We start from the raw sequence: 6,530 nt of genomic DNA, 5'->3' as shown, positions 1-6,530 counted from the left end.
GCTGTTCGCGTGGGAGCACTCACCTGGCCGCACAGGCCTGGCCTAGACCGCATGATGTGGCCCCAGGAGAGGCCGCAGGTATGGCTGCAGACGAGACGACTCGGAGTCCGCGGGGGCGGGTGTCTGTCTCTTCCGGGCGGCATCGTGGCGGGTGTCTCTGCGCAAGCTCGCCCCCGGCCCGAGCGCTGCTGGCCGCATCCACCTGGCTCCCCAGTCTCTTCCCGATGTGTCTCTTGCTAACACCCCTCCCCACGCCCACTCTAAGCCAGCGTCGGCTGCAGGGACGGGGCCACCACGCTGCCTCCAGGCCACGCAGCCCCATTGTGGCGCCTTGGGGAGGGGTGTGCGGGAACTGGGAAAGCCACTCAGGGCTCTGAGAGCAGGTGGAGCCGCAGGAAAGCCATCCTTGAGCCCCACAGAACGTACAGGGGACCGGCATTAAGAGGCGCCAGGTTCCCTGGTCCCCTTACGTACCACAGGCACAGAAGTCCCTGGCCCCGGTGACCAGGACCAGCGCGCCCTTCAAGCCAGGACGGGTGGGTCCCTTACTGTCCGCCCCAGCTCCTGTCCCGGGGCTGACGGTCAGGAACCCGGCAGCGTGCAACCCGGCAGAATGAACGGCACTCTGAGGGGTGCGCTCCGAGGGGTGCATAGGGTCAAAGGCCTCACAGGCGGCGGGGAGCAGACAGGAATACCGGGGTCCAACCCCAGCGGGTCCAGGGGTCCCCAAAGGTGTGGATGGAGTCGGTGAAGAGGAAAAGACTCAGGGGCAGTGTTCAGTTGATCAGCATGGTTGGGTTCTCTTGCCTGGTTCTATTGCCAGGTTCTGTCTAGATTCTCCAGCCAATTTCTGTAGCCAGGTTCTGTCCAGGATCTTTTTCCATGTTCTCTAGCTAGGTTCTGTCTCTAGGTTCTGTCTCTAGGTTCTGTGTCTAGGTTCTGTGTGTAGGTTCTGAGTCCTGTTGTCTTGTTACATCTGTATTTATACCCGTTGATTCCAATCCTATCAATCTCTATTCCAAAGGTTAGGGCATTTCTTATCTCCATTCCAGGGAGTAAAGATTATGTAGCTTAAGCATGATTGTTCGTAGTTAAAGTGATTAATTACCCGCCTGGCACTTAGTTAAGGGGTTTTATTCCCTCCCTAACTTCAGGGGAAAATCCCTGCCTGGGGAAACAACCTTTCTCAGAGGTGACCTTGGTTAAAACACATAGTGCCAAGAGGTGAGCAAACATATTAAGAACAGTATGCCATATATGCCAGGTCCCTTGAAACAGCAAGGATGGACCAGCTCCCGGCACAGGAAGAGACTCTAGGGGAAGGAGGGCGGATATTCACAGTCGCTTTCCCACGGGGGTGGGTGTGGGTGTGGGGGTCGGGGTGGGGGTGGGGGGTGTCAGGCGTCACCTAACGATGCTCCGAGGACTCCAGGCCGACCTGGGGGGACGCCCTTTCTGGAAGCGGGGGGCCCGCACGAAGTCCCAGTTTGATGACTCACGTAGGCAGTTGTGTTCTGGGCCTTGGTCCTGTTTTAACGCCCGCGGAGCTGGCCTGCTGTGTGCCCTCACATCCTGCCTGTCTGCATGGATTGCTTAAGCGCGTGCTCCGTGCAGTCAGTTCTAACTGTGGCTCCTCTCGCCCGGGACTTGGGGAACCACCTGTGTTTGTGGACTGGTTTCCTGTGGTTGGAGTGAGAGGGCTCAGCGAGACGGGAGCCCAGCTCTGCTCCAGCCCAAGCCCCGCAGGGCATGGCCGTCATGGGAAGCCACTCAGAAGAGAGGCTGCTTTTCAGTGTCCATCGTGGAAATCGTGTCCGTGAAAACCTGCAGGATGTTAGAAACAAACGCTGCTCTCGGATAAGACGCTTCTGCTGTTTGCCGGGGCAGATGGTGGAGGAACCCCTCACCACGGGGTTTGGCCCGGTGCCCTGGCGTGGCGCCCGCCTCCCCCTCTCTATCCCGGCACTTCCTGCTCTGCCAGGCCCTCCACTCACAGTACGGCCGTGCCAGGAGGCCATCTGCCAGGGCAGTGGGCTGGCAGCCGCTCCCCCGAGCCCACCAGAGCCTGGGCCTGGTGTGTGAGGAGGGACAGCCGAGTGTGCGGAGGGCACGGCGTCTAGGAATCCAGCCCTCGGGAGCCAGTGCAACGCCCGCCTCCCTGGGACCCGCTTTCTCAACCCCCTTCCAGGGACTGGAGGGGCCGAGAGCAGAGGCAGCGCCAGTGTGGGGCGGGGGGGGGGGGGGCATGTGTATGGGCTTGCTTCATCTGGGCCCCACTGCCAGGAGGAGTTTTCACTCTTCTGTTCGGACCAACAGGAGACTGTGAGGCGGGAAAGCCAGGCCTCAGCACAGCGACAGCAGCGTCGAGGAGGAACTGTAGATGCTGAAACACCCCACTTCCCGCTGGACAGCACGGGGTCCAGCCGCCCCCGCCCAAAACCCCCGGGCACCCGAAAAGCTGCGCGTGTTCCCTGAGGGCAGAGATGTCTTTGGAATCACCACTGGCCCCTGGAAATAATTGTGAAATTCAGTGTTAACAGCAGGTAACAAGCAGGACTGGCTCAACATCACTGAATGGATTTGCGGAGCCAACAGGCAGGCACGTGTCCCGAGGACTGAGAGAGAGACAGCCCGCTGGTTCCTGTTGCCGCGCGCGTACGGCTCGCGACGCTGTGCGTGGGGGGAAGGAAGCAGCCGTATGAGCTAGCTTCCCACAGGGATCGGTGTTGAACATGCGGCTTGGGGAGCTGATGGTCTCGCTCTGTCTGACGGAGGGACCGAGGGACGGTCCTCGCTGTGGGCGCGGGGAGGTGGTCACGTGGGTGAGAGCGACCAGGTTTCCCCGCGGCGCCTGTCCCACGCCCAGCCCAGGAGACAAGGCCACGGCGACGGCTACACGGAGGTCTGAGCCGATGCACCAGCGGCCAGTCCCGGAGACGCCAGCAGCCCGGGTTCGGGTTCCGTTGTGCAGCGATTGCTCCATTTCCCTCTCCAATTAGAGGGGAGTCTCTGGGCGATGGGAGACAGGGCCCTGCACCACACTCGCCAGGCCCGTCTGTGCTCTGTCCACACCCCCTGGGCCATCCGGTCGGGATTTTGGGTTCTGGCTCTTTGCCAGTCGTGCCCAGGACACCCACAGGGTCCTCCTCCATTCAAACCAGAGGGGCCCCAGAGACACTGAGGCAGCTGCCCCCAGAGGCGCTTGGAATCACAGAATCCCAGGCTCTCACACCTGTTTATTGATGTCAGAGAGGAAGGGAGCGGGAGGGAGAGAGAAACATCCCTGATGAGAGTCATGGACCGGCTGCCCCCTGCACGCCCCACACTGGGGATCAAGCCCACAACCCAGGCACGTGCCCTGACCGGGAACCGAACCGTGACCTCCTGGGTCACAGGTCGATGCTCAGCCACTGAGCCATGCCGGCCGGGACAGGCACTCACCCCTCTTAACGCAGCTCCGTGCGGGTGCGGGTGCGGGTGCGGGTGCGAGGGCGCTGACCCTGGTGGACACAGGCCCTGAACGCGTCCTCCCAGCTTCTCCTGGAACAGCTTTCATCAGGAGCCTCAGCGCGGCTCGGATCACATTCAGGACGAGAAGCACGATCAGGGTGGTGGGGAGGGGGTGGGGGGAGGCGTTGCTGCGTGGAGGGTGCGGGGCGCTCCTGGCTGTGGTCAGCCCCGTGCGGTGCGCACAGCGGGGCATTTGGAGCCGGAACAATCTGGGTTCGTGGTCCGGCCTTGACTGCCGCTCACGAGGGTGCAGTGGAGCTTCTTGACTTTGGCTTCCTCATCTGTGCAATCACCTTTGACCTCTTGACCCCAGGACACCAAAGAGTTGTGGGTTCAATTCCCGATCAGGGCACATACCCAGGTGTCGGGAATACGCCTGGTTGGGGTGCGCACTGGAGGCGACTGGTCCATGTTGCTCTCTCATCGATGTCTCTCTCAATGTTACCCCCCTCTCCCTGCACAGGGCGAGTGACGGCCGGGAGCACCCACCCCCTCAGCCACCTGCTGTGACTGGGGCTGGACCAAAGGGCACCCACTGGAAATGCTTTGGGCTGGAGGGGAGCGTTCTGAGGGGGACACGGGCCCCTCGTGTTGAAACCTGGAGCCAGTCAACCCTCCGAGGCCCTGCCAGCCTCTGCCTCTGCCCCGACCGGCCGTCTTGCTGGGCCAGGGGCTCCCCAGGGGTGCGCCTCTGCAGCCGACCCCGCAGGGGGAAGCTCTGCGGGCGGCTACGAGTCAGATGCGCCGGCCGCGCTCCCCTCTGCTCCCTGTAACGATGTGCGGTGCCGTCCGGTCGTCGTCCAGTTCACAGGAACCCTGGGCGCCATGCTGAGTTTGGACAACTCTGTTCGTGGAATCCTGAACATCGTAGCTTCAACATCTGACCGCTGTTCCAGGGTCTGAATAGAGAATAAATATGGACAATTAATGGGCGAGCCTGGCCGCTGGGGCTCGGGCTGAGCGTCGTCCTATGCACAAGAGGTCACGGTGCGAGTCCCGGTCAGGGCAGGTGCCCAGGTTTCGGGCTGATTCCCAGGGGGGGCGTGCAGGAGGCGGCCGATCCATGCTTCTCTCTCATCACGGATGTTTCCATCTCTCTCTCCCTCTCCCTTCCCCTCTGAAGTCAATGAAAAGGTCTGTTTTTAAATGCACAGCCCAAAGCCATGAAGCGGGCAGCTCAGTGACTGCCGTCCTGCGGAGAGGCGAGCCCACAGTAGGACTCCATGGACGAGCTCAGGCGCTGGACTCACGCGTGTTCGTAAGCTGGCATCACTACACGCCTACGGATAGGTGGGCAGGAAGCACAGGTGTAGTGAAGTGACGTCCTTGTGCTTGCGTGTTCTAGTCAAACCTATTTGTTAAAATGCCGTGAGCCCGTGGAGGGCGGCAGCCAGGACGGTGCTGATTGGTCACCGCAGCCGCAGGAACGAACGCTCTCTGCCGGCGCCGGAATGATCAGCGCAGCGAAGACCGTGCCGGGAGCCTGGCCCCCCAACGTGCGGCGAGGACCACGCCCGCTCACCGCCAGGGAGGTGGCAGGAGTGCAGGCCCAGGTCCCCCACAGGCCCCCACAGACTCTGCGTGTTAACAGGGTTCCTAGGCCATGAGGGTGCGCTTGCACCTGAGAACATTGAGCCTGCAGCCTGGCCTCCCGCCTGCCGCCACCTCAGAACCAATCAGACCCCAGGCCTCACTCTAGAACCAATCAGGCCCCAGCCTTCACTCTAGAACCAATCAGACCCCAGGCTTCACTCCAGAACCAATCAGACCCCAGGCTTCACTCCAGAACCAATCAGACCCCAGGCTTCACTCTAGAACCAATCAGACCCCAGGCTTCACTCTAGAACCAATCAGGCCCCAGGCCTCACTCTAGAACCAATCAGACCCCAGCCTTCACTCTAGAACCAATCAGACCCCAGGCTGCACCCTAGACCCAGACCCAGACCCCGGCGGCACCTGCTCAGACCCGTCCTGGTGACGTAAGGGAAGGCAGAGTCCCATGCACCTCTGTGTCTGGCACGGAGCACAACTTTGGGCTCCAAGGAGCAAGGAAACTTCTAACTGAAATGAACACGGTTTTGTGGGTCCTCGCTACTCGAGACGGGGTGCTGGCCGGGAACCTGGGTGTCTGCTGGGAGCAGTCAGAATGCAGAGTCCCAGGCCCCGACCCCCTGAGCGGAAATCACTGCAGTACGACCCCAGGGGACCCTGTGTGCGGTGCCGGCCTTCGTCAGTTTTGGGGGTGGGGGAGGCCCTGCTGTTGGGGATGAGTGAGAAGCTGGCAGAGTCGAGGTCACTGTCCCCAGGGAGCAGGGTCAGCAGGGACCTCGACATCAAAGTCTTTGTCTCTGAGTTTTGTCTCTGAGCCCAAGTGGGACAGTTTTGGGACGACAGCGTGAGGCCTGGTGGGACGGGGAGGGGGTGGGGGGCTCTTGGGGCCTCTGCCCGCTCAGCTCTAGCTGGGCCCCGCCTTCGCTCCGAGGAGGCTCTGCCTCTGTCCGTGGCTCCACGCCCGACACACCAAAGCCCAGCCCGCTGCCTGGAAGCAGGGTGGTGCGTGCCTGCTCGTCCCCTTCCCGGCTCCCCTGTCAGGGACGTCGGCCCAGGATCCCTCGTGGCTGAGCCAAGTCGGAGGGAGAAAGACAAACAGAAACTCCTGGGAGGGCGGCTCGCCTGGCAGAAGCGCAGACGCCTTGCAGATAAGCATCTAGGGCACAGCACAGGGATGTTCAAAATATTTGCCAAGAGATTAACCTCAGTTTTCTCTCCAAGAGGCACAGCTCTCTCTGTCTGAGCCGCCTGCCATGGCTGCCGACGGTCCCGAGGCCTCCCTGTGAAGACTGAGGACTCTGTCCGTCTCCCAGCACAAGGTGAACCGCCTCCCAACCCGGTGGAGCCGTGGGGTCAGCCGTGGGGGTCAGCGACCTGGGAGCCCAGCGGGATGGCCCGAGGGTGGTCAGACTGTGGGAACTGGGAGGTGAGTGTGTAGGAAAGCCATTCGCTTTTCTAGAACAACGTCG

This window comes from Myotis daubentonii, chromosome 4, assembly GCF_963259705.1.
Source record: "Myotis daubentonii chromosome 4, mMyoDau2.1, whole genome shotgun sequence".
Classification (NCBI taxonomy): domain Eukaryota; kingdom Metazoa; phylum Chordata; class Mammalia; order Chiroptera; family Vespertilionidae; genus Myotis; species Myotis daubentonii.
The sequence above is the reverse complement of the archived record's forward strand: the minus strand, read 5'-3'. Positions refer to the sequence as shown.